The following is a 7900-nucleotide window of genomic DNA, read 5'->3' as shown; positions in this document are numbered from 1 at the left end:
ATTTTACCATGTTGGGTAACTATTACTGGCTTTGTTTGCATACGTTCTGGAAATAAGTCCCACTGAATTCAGTAAGGCTTGCTTCTGAATAGACACGTGGATTGCACTAACAGTGGCTTAAGTAACTCTCATTCTGGAAAATGTGTCTAAGAAGTACACTTCTGGAATAAATTAATTCACAACACCAGTTCTGCCGTGCCCAAACCAATAAAAATAAAATGACTCATTGTATAGAAAAGGACAAAATGCATAGTTTTGGGTTGCAGTCCATGACTCATTTACTTTGGAGCTTATTAAGACAAATAGCATAGATACAAACTACTACTACAACTTTTGTAATTTGCAAAATATACTTTTTGTGATGTCTGCTTTCCTTCACCATGACCATGCAAAGCCATGTTCACATGTTGTTCACGTTCTTCATACAGCAAAATAGGAAGCTGGCTAGTGGTTCATCTAGGTAAGTATTGTTGGAACTGACCCGCAGGAGGTCTCCAGAATTTCATATTATTTCCTCGCCTTTTCTGGAGATGCAGGGAATTGAATCTGGGTTCTTCTACATCAAGGGTGGAGAACCAATGCCAGATATACAAATTTTGCCAAAGGGGATGAAAGTCTGCACTGTCTCCTTTTCAATTGCAAATAAACTTTGACACAAACTTTTACAAAACTAGCGCCGGGGGAGGTGTACTTTGTCATTATATGATGCAGGCATGTGTTGCAAACAATTATCATGGTAGAAAGTGCATTCTTTATTTTCTACAGAAGGAAATGGATTTTTTTAAAAAGTTGGCACTTCTCATTTGCAGTTTATTTAAATTTGCAGTTTGTTTGTAAAACCACCATGTATATTTCTAAGTGGGAGAGTAGCATATAAATATTTTAAATGCAACCCGATTCAAAAAGGTTTTAAAATTTGCTGGCCAATTAAGTCTGTTTGCTGCCTCACCTGCTCCCCAGGGCACCTGCACCCCCCAATCTGGATTTGTGGAGAGTCTCAAGCCTGCAGGCAGAATGCAGCCCTCTAGTGCTCTCTGCATGGCAAGGACCCGGACCCCTAGCTTCCTCGAAATAAAACACATGAAAACAAGTATATTGGGTTAATGGGATAAATAAGGCCACAGCTTTATTGCTTACAGATGTGAGCGGTACTGTATTGGCTTAGGCAATTGGGTGAAGCAAGACTATAACCTGACTCCTGTACGCCCGCAGGAAGTCTCTTTGAAGGGTTAACCACTGGAAGGGGGGAGCCCTCTGATGTACATCAAATGAACCCACCCCAGGTCACCATTAGGGATGTGTCTTGGCCCTAGCCCACACCCAGGCTTTGGACAGGAACCACACCCCCGGATCCCTTTAATGGGATACCCTTACCGGGTATTGGAACCAAAAATTCCACTGTGGGTATCTCCAGAAGAAGCCACAGCGGTTAAAAAATTAAATATGAAAACAAATTGGGTAACATACAGATTTATTATGGAAGGAACAAAAGAGGAATTAAGATTGAAAAATTATGAAGAAATTAAAAAAAAGATATCGGATTGGTTCCAATACTTCCAGATAAGACAAAGGTTCTTGACGGATAAAAAAATAGGAATAGCTGAAGAAACATCAAGATTTGAGAAAGCAGTGGTTCAAAGTAAAGGGAAGCACATTTCACAATTGTACGATATATTGCTGGAGTGGGAGTTGAAAGAAGAACAAACGAAAGCAACGATGGTGAAATGGGCCCAAGACTTAGGAGACAATATCATGATAGATCAATGGGAAAAGCTCTGGCAGGTAGACATCAAGTTTACGGCCTGCTACAACTTAAAGGAGAATGTCTTTAAAATGATATATAGATGGCATATAACACCTGAAAAGCTATCTAAAATGTATAAAAATAGGTCCCCCACATGTTGGAGATGTGAAAAGGAGAACGGGTCGTATATACACATGTGGTGGACCTGTAAGGAGGTCAGAGAACTGTGGAACATCATATACGAGGAATTAAAAAAAATACTGAAGTGTAACTTTAAAAAAAACCCAGAGTTATTCCTGTTGAGTCTTTTGCCAAAGGAAATAGAGAAAGATAAAAGAACACTGCTTATGTATGGAACAGTGGCGGGAAGAATTATAATTGCAAGGAACTGGAAAAACAAAAATGTACCCACAATAGCGGATTGGAGAATGTTAATGGTAGAATATATGCAGCTAGCAAAAATGACAGGCAAAATGAGAGGGCAGATGAAACAAAATGTCTGTAGGGAATGGGAAGTATTTGAAGAATATTTAAATAATAATAATGTAATAAGAACTCCATTGGCAAATCTAGACTGAGCCTGACTAATTATTATATGAAACGACAAATATGATAGAGACTATGAATAAAATAAGGAAAAAGGTAACTAAGATAAATAACTGTGTGGAAGTATCTGGTTAATATATAATGCAGCAAGTATAATTGGAGGTCAAAGGAAAGTAGAAATAATGTAAATAGTAGAAAGAGAAATGTGTTTGTATTAGTATGGGTGTTTGAATTTGTATGTTTTGTGATTGTATATGTGTACGCATGTTTACTTTACTCTTTTCTTATCTTTTCCTTTTTTCCTTGATTGCTTTTTTGTAAATCTTCATTTTAATCATTTTACTCAATAAATACTTTATCCTAAAAAAATAAAATAACGGGATACCCTTACCGTGGAGGGGCAGGCAGAGGCAACAACCTCCCCTCCCATAAAAGGCTTGTTGTTGTTGTTTAGTCATTTAGTCGTGTCCAACCCTTCGTGACCCCATGGACCAGAGCATGCCAGGCACTCCTGTCTTCCACTGCCTCCCACAGTTTGGTCAGACTCATGTTCGTAGCTTCGAGAACACTGTCCAACCATCTCGTCCTCTGTCGTCCCCTTCTCCTAGTGCCCTCAATCTTTCCCAACATCAGGGTCTTTTCCAGGGAGTCTTCTCTTCTCATGAGGTGGCCAAAGTACTGGAGCCTCAGCTTCACCAGGGCTGTCTTAACCATGTCGGGTGCCCTGGTGTGATGATTGCTCCGGCGCCCCTGCCCCGTTTCTCACCGCGGCGGGCGGGTAGGCGGGCGCAGCGCACAGTGTTTTGCCTTAGAGCCAGCCCTGAGCTTCATGATCTGTCCTTCCAGTGAGCACTCAGGGCTGATTTCCTTAAGAATGGATAGGTTTGATCTTCTTGCAGTCCATGGGACTCTAAAGAGTCTCCTCCAGCACCAGAATTCAAAAGCACCAATTCTTCGGCGATCAGTCATCTTTATGGTCCAGCTCTCACTTCCATACATCACTACTGGGGAAACCATAGCTTCAACTATACGGACCTTTGTCGGCAAGGTGATGTGTCTACTTTTTAAGATGCTGTCTATGTTTGTCATTGCTTTTCTCCCAAGAAGCAGGTGTCTTTTAATTTCGTGACTGCTGTCACCATCTGCAGTGATCATGGAACCCAAGAAAGTAAAATCTCTCACTGCCTCCATTTCTTCCCCTTCGATTTGCCAGGAGGTGATGGGACCAGTGGCCATGATCTTGGTTTTTTTTTATGTTGAGCTTCAGACCATATTTTGCGCTCTCCTCTTTCACTCTCATTAAAAGGTTCTTTGATTCCTCCTCACTTTCTGCCATCAAGGTTGTGTCATCAGCATATCTGAGGTTGTTGATATTCCTTCCTGCAATCTTAATTCCGTTTTGGGATTCATTCAGGTCAGCCTTTCGCATAATGAATTCTGCATATAAGTTAAATAAGCAGGGAGACAATATACAGCCTTGTCGTACACCTTTCCCAATTTTGAACCAATCAGTTGTTCCATATCCAGTTCTAACTGTAGCTTCTTGTCCCACATAGAGATTTCTCAGGAGGCAGATGAGGTGATCAGGCACTCCCATTTCTTTAAGAACTTGCCATAGTTTGCTGTGGTCGACACAGTCAAAGGTTTTTGCATAGTCAATGAAGCAGAAGTAGACGTTTTTCTGGAATTCTCTAGCTTTCTCCATAATCCAACGCATGTTTGCTATTTGGTCTCTGGTTCCTCTGCCCCTTCGAAATCCAGCTTGCAGAAATCCAGAGGAGAGCGCAGAACTTGCCATAGTTTGCTGTGATCGACACAGTCAAATGCTCTTACGTAGTCAATAAAATAGAAGTAGATGTTTTTCTGGAACTTACCCAATGCCTAACCTCACAAAGTTGTGACGATTGCATCCCTGGCCAATTAAGCAGACAAAGCCATGCGGCCGGGGACGCTGCTGAAGGGGGTAGCTTACCTTCGCCCACTCCAGGGTCGCTATGGAGACCTGGTTCCAGCCCGCAAAGCAGCCCCTCCCTAATGGGGAGCTGACCTGTCTGACCTGGGATTCTCCCGAGGGAACACAGCTTGTTGAAATTAATTAACTGGTTGTTCATTAATTTCAACAGAGTAGACCTGTTGAAATTAATGAACATGGCTAAATTAAGTCCATTAAGTTCAGTGTGTTTACTTTGAGTAGAGCATAGCTGAATACACCCATTATTTCTGTGTTTATTGTGGGACATTATTCAGATTAATTCATCTGGAATGAGAGGTGATCTTGTTTGTCTGCCATTGCAAAAGTTCTTGCTACTCTTTGTTCTTAGAAAACTGCACTGCAGACTGTAATTTGCATTTGATTCTGACCACTACATCAGATTTCTAAATTAGTACGATATGAAGTGAAACAAGCTGAATATTTATCTTTCCAGATATGAATCAGTTTCTAATACTATCCATTTTTAAATAACGATCTGCCTTGAAATATTTTAACTATAGTAGAAAGGATCATGGAAGTTAGAACTACCCTGGCTCTAATTGTTAAAATTCAGGATGATTTCTATGCATTATCCTTAAAAACTACACATGACAGTACACTTTTTAAAAAGTTTCCTCTGATAAATGGTTAGTATGAACAAGTATAAAGATGCCAAATTCTAGAAAACTCCAACACATTTTATATAAAACAAACATATCTGCATTTTCTTGAGTTTTGGCTATAAACAGTGCATTAGTCATAAAGAAGCCTGCAGTAGAAACTCTTTAAAAAATAGTTTACACTGTCCAGTTGTAATGGAAGTGTGTTGTTTAGTGGCTTGAAATGTGTATGGAAATGAAGGTTAGCATTTTAGAGTAGTTAAAACCTTTACTAAGCCCTAGGCTTAAAAGGCTTCACAATTCTGCTCTAGGGTATCATGATATAGTGAAAGCAAGCTGATGGGGGTCCATTAGCATGAATGATGGCTTCCTTTTACACACAAGTCAATTTGCAGGTAAAGTGTTTCACACTGTCAGGAGATAAAGAAAGCTTCCCTGCAAATGTCCTGGAGCTGATCCTAGGGCAAAGGAGGGTCTCACTTAAGTCAAAGCAACTGTTTGTTTACATTTATAAGTTCTTTTTACCCCTAAACAGTTAAGCTATTGACAAATTAATAAGTGGATTCCCAGGTTCCCTGCCATTTGACATTTTAAACTCTGACATAGCTAGGTTTCTTAACATTCCAGTGTGTAAACATAACTGTCTAGTTGTGTAAACCAACATTTTACTTTCAGAATGCAGCAGTTTTTGGAGATCTGTGATACTACTGAAGCTGCACAATACCTGTCATTAAATTTATTTGAAGGAGGGGTGGAATTATTTTAGAATGTGTTAATGAATATGAATAGTTGTAAATATGCCTCAAAACAACGTGAGTTAAAGTAGCACAGGCGTTATTTCACAGGATGTTATAATATAAAGCAATTTGCAACAAGATCACCACACTACCATAAATAAGCATTTGTCCATCTGTAACAGGCCCAAGGAACATTTACCATCAAAAATGTATTAGAGAAAGTTCCCAGGACATCTAAACAGAGATGCATGGAACAGGCATCTTTGGAGAGACAGCTCATTCATTAGGTTTATTATAATAGAGAGAATTTTCTAGAACTCAAAATGGCAGCATAGTTGTTTCTAAATGGCTGTCCCTGCCCAAAGGTGTTCCATCCAGGAATACCTTATAAGTTATAGACAAAGTAATTTTATCTTATTATGTCTTACATTTTCATCACAATGTGTATAGCATAATATAATTTATGAGAGTTATGCCAGAGATCAATGGTTCCTGAAAGAAGGAGTGACAGATTGGAAGTTCTTTCAAGGCCCTGTGGCCTGAGATAGCTACTTCCCACTGGTGGCCATAGGTTTCGAACGCAGCGCCTGAGGTACTCTGGAGACAAGTCCAATTTGGACACTCGAGGTTTTCTTCTCCTGTTTGTAGAGAAGCACAGGGAGAGCCTCTGATGTTAAAGCAGTGAGGGGGGATCCTTGTTGTGTTTTTGCTGTGGTGATAAAGACAGAGCCACCTACCGTATATAGGTACTAAAGTAAGTGGCATTTTGGGTGTCAGGGAGATAATTTTTCATTGTTTTTAAATGAAGAACACCTCCTATGCAAAATAGAATCAGTTTCATATTTAAAATTCCTGGAAATTTAGGCCAAACCAATACTGTACTAAATTTACACTTGCGTGAGGCAGAAAAGATGACTCATTTCCGAGATAGGCACAGTACAGTACAGTACTGTATAAGGATGGCCACTAACTGGGAAAAAAGAATAGGCCTAGATTTCTATTTTTGGGTTATTACTTGCTAATAGTAAATGTAGCTGTCAGTGTAATAAAATCCACAATGCTCTTTTGAAACAGTCGGAACTCCAGATGAACTCATATTCAAACTATTGAATCTGTAATTTGTGTCCCCTCATTAGAATAACGACATAGGGAGTGGCCAACCAATCATTATAAACCAGCTATAAACAGCTGTGCATTGGTAACTAACAATGTTGGCCAGATTGATTGCAAATAGGAATTTATACTGAACTTTGATTTAGCTAGAAACGTGGTTATCTTGATTGCTGTTTCTCAAGTCTGTCAGTAAAGTTCATGTTTAAATTGGCACCTCTCATTTATTTAGTTTTTTTTTAAAATGATAGTCACTGTAAGATTAACTTAATGCTTTGAGCTATTCTAATCTGCTCATTTAGAAATAGTAAGACATTTTAAACTTTTCACTAAGTTTGATTTATGGCTCAGATGGTTGTACACAAAAGCAAATTGCACCTGGAGAAAGGTGATGGGGGCACTTTGTGGGGTCTCCCGCTTCAAACCACTCAATCCAGTTTCCCTATTTACATGGCAAAGTGCCCATAAGGACATCAGAATATCATAGCAAATTAGCAAAGCTCCATATAGTCCTCAGTTTCTGGTAATCAGAGGTATAATTTATTATAATTTATGTTTGTGGAAGTTTTATTTTGAGCTGCCATAGCTGTGTGGACATTTATAGGATACAAATTTGTCAAAACATTTTTAGAAAGTGAACTATGCTGGTGGCACTTTAGTACTGAATTCTGTAAGCTGATGTACAACGTGAATTGTCATTTCTATGAGCCCTGAACCTTTTGCAAATTTCATTAGATAACCTCAAATCTCTACTGTTTTGAGCATGACAGAATAATTTACCTTTATTTAGTGTCTCAATCTAATTCCTGATTTTCTGCATTTTTATATTCTGTGTCCCCTGCCCCATACCTAAAAAACCCAACCACTGAAGTCTGCATTCAAAAAGAAGAATGGTAGCCTTAAAGCCAAACATTTTATGCTCAGTCACTTTCTATTCTGACTATTTAGTACTACCTTCAACATTTCTATTCGTTACTGATTCATAACAGAATCCATCTTCTTATCCCATGAGTGCTAAGTTTTCTTATGAGCCTTTGGTGAAAATTTAGTATATAATGGCTTCTTACTGGATTAGTCATAATGACATGTTTGTTGACAGTCTCAAAAGGTTTGAGAAGTATGCCGAGATAAGATTCCCTTGGGAAGAAGATATGCTGGATATTGCTCAGAA

This window comes from Zootoca vivipara, chromosome 3 (genome assembly GCF_965207765.1).
Source record: "Zootoca vivipara chromosome 3, rZooViv2.hap1.1, whole genome shotgun sequence".
Classification (NCBI taxonomy): domain Eukaryota; kingdom Metazoa; phylum Chordata; class Lepidosauria; order Squamata; family Lacertidae; genus Zootoca; species Zootoca vivipara.
This window is presented reverse-complemented; position numbering follows the sequence as displayed.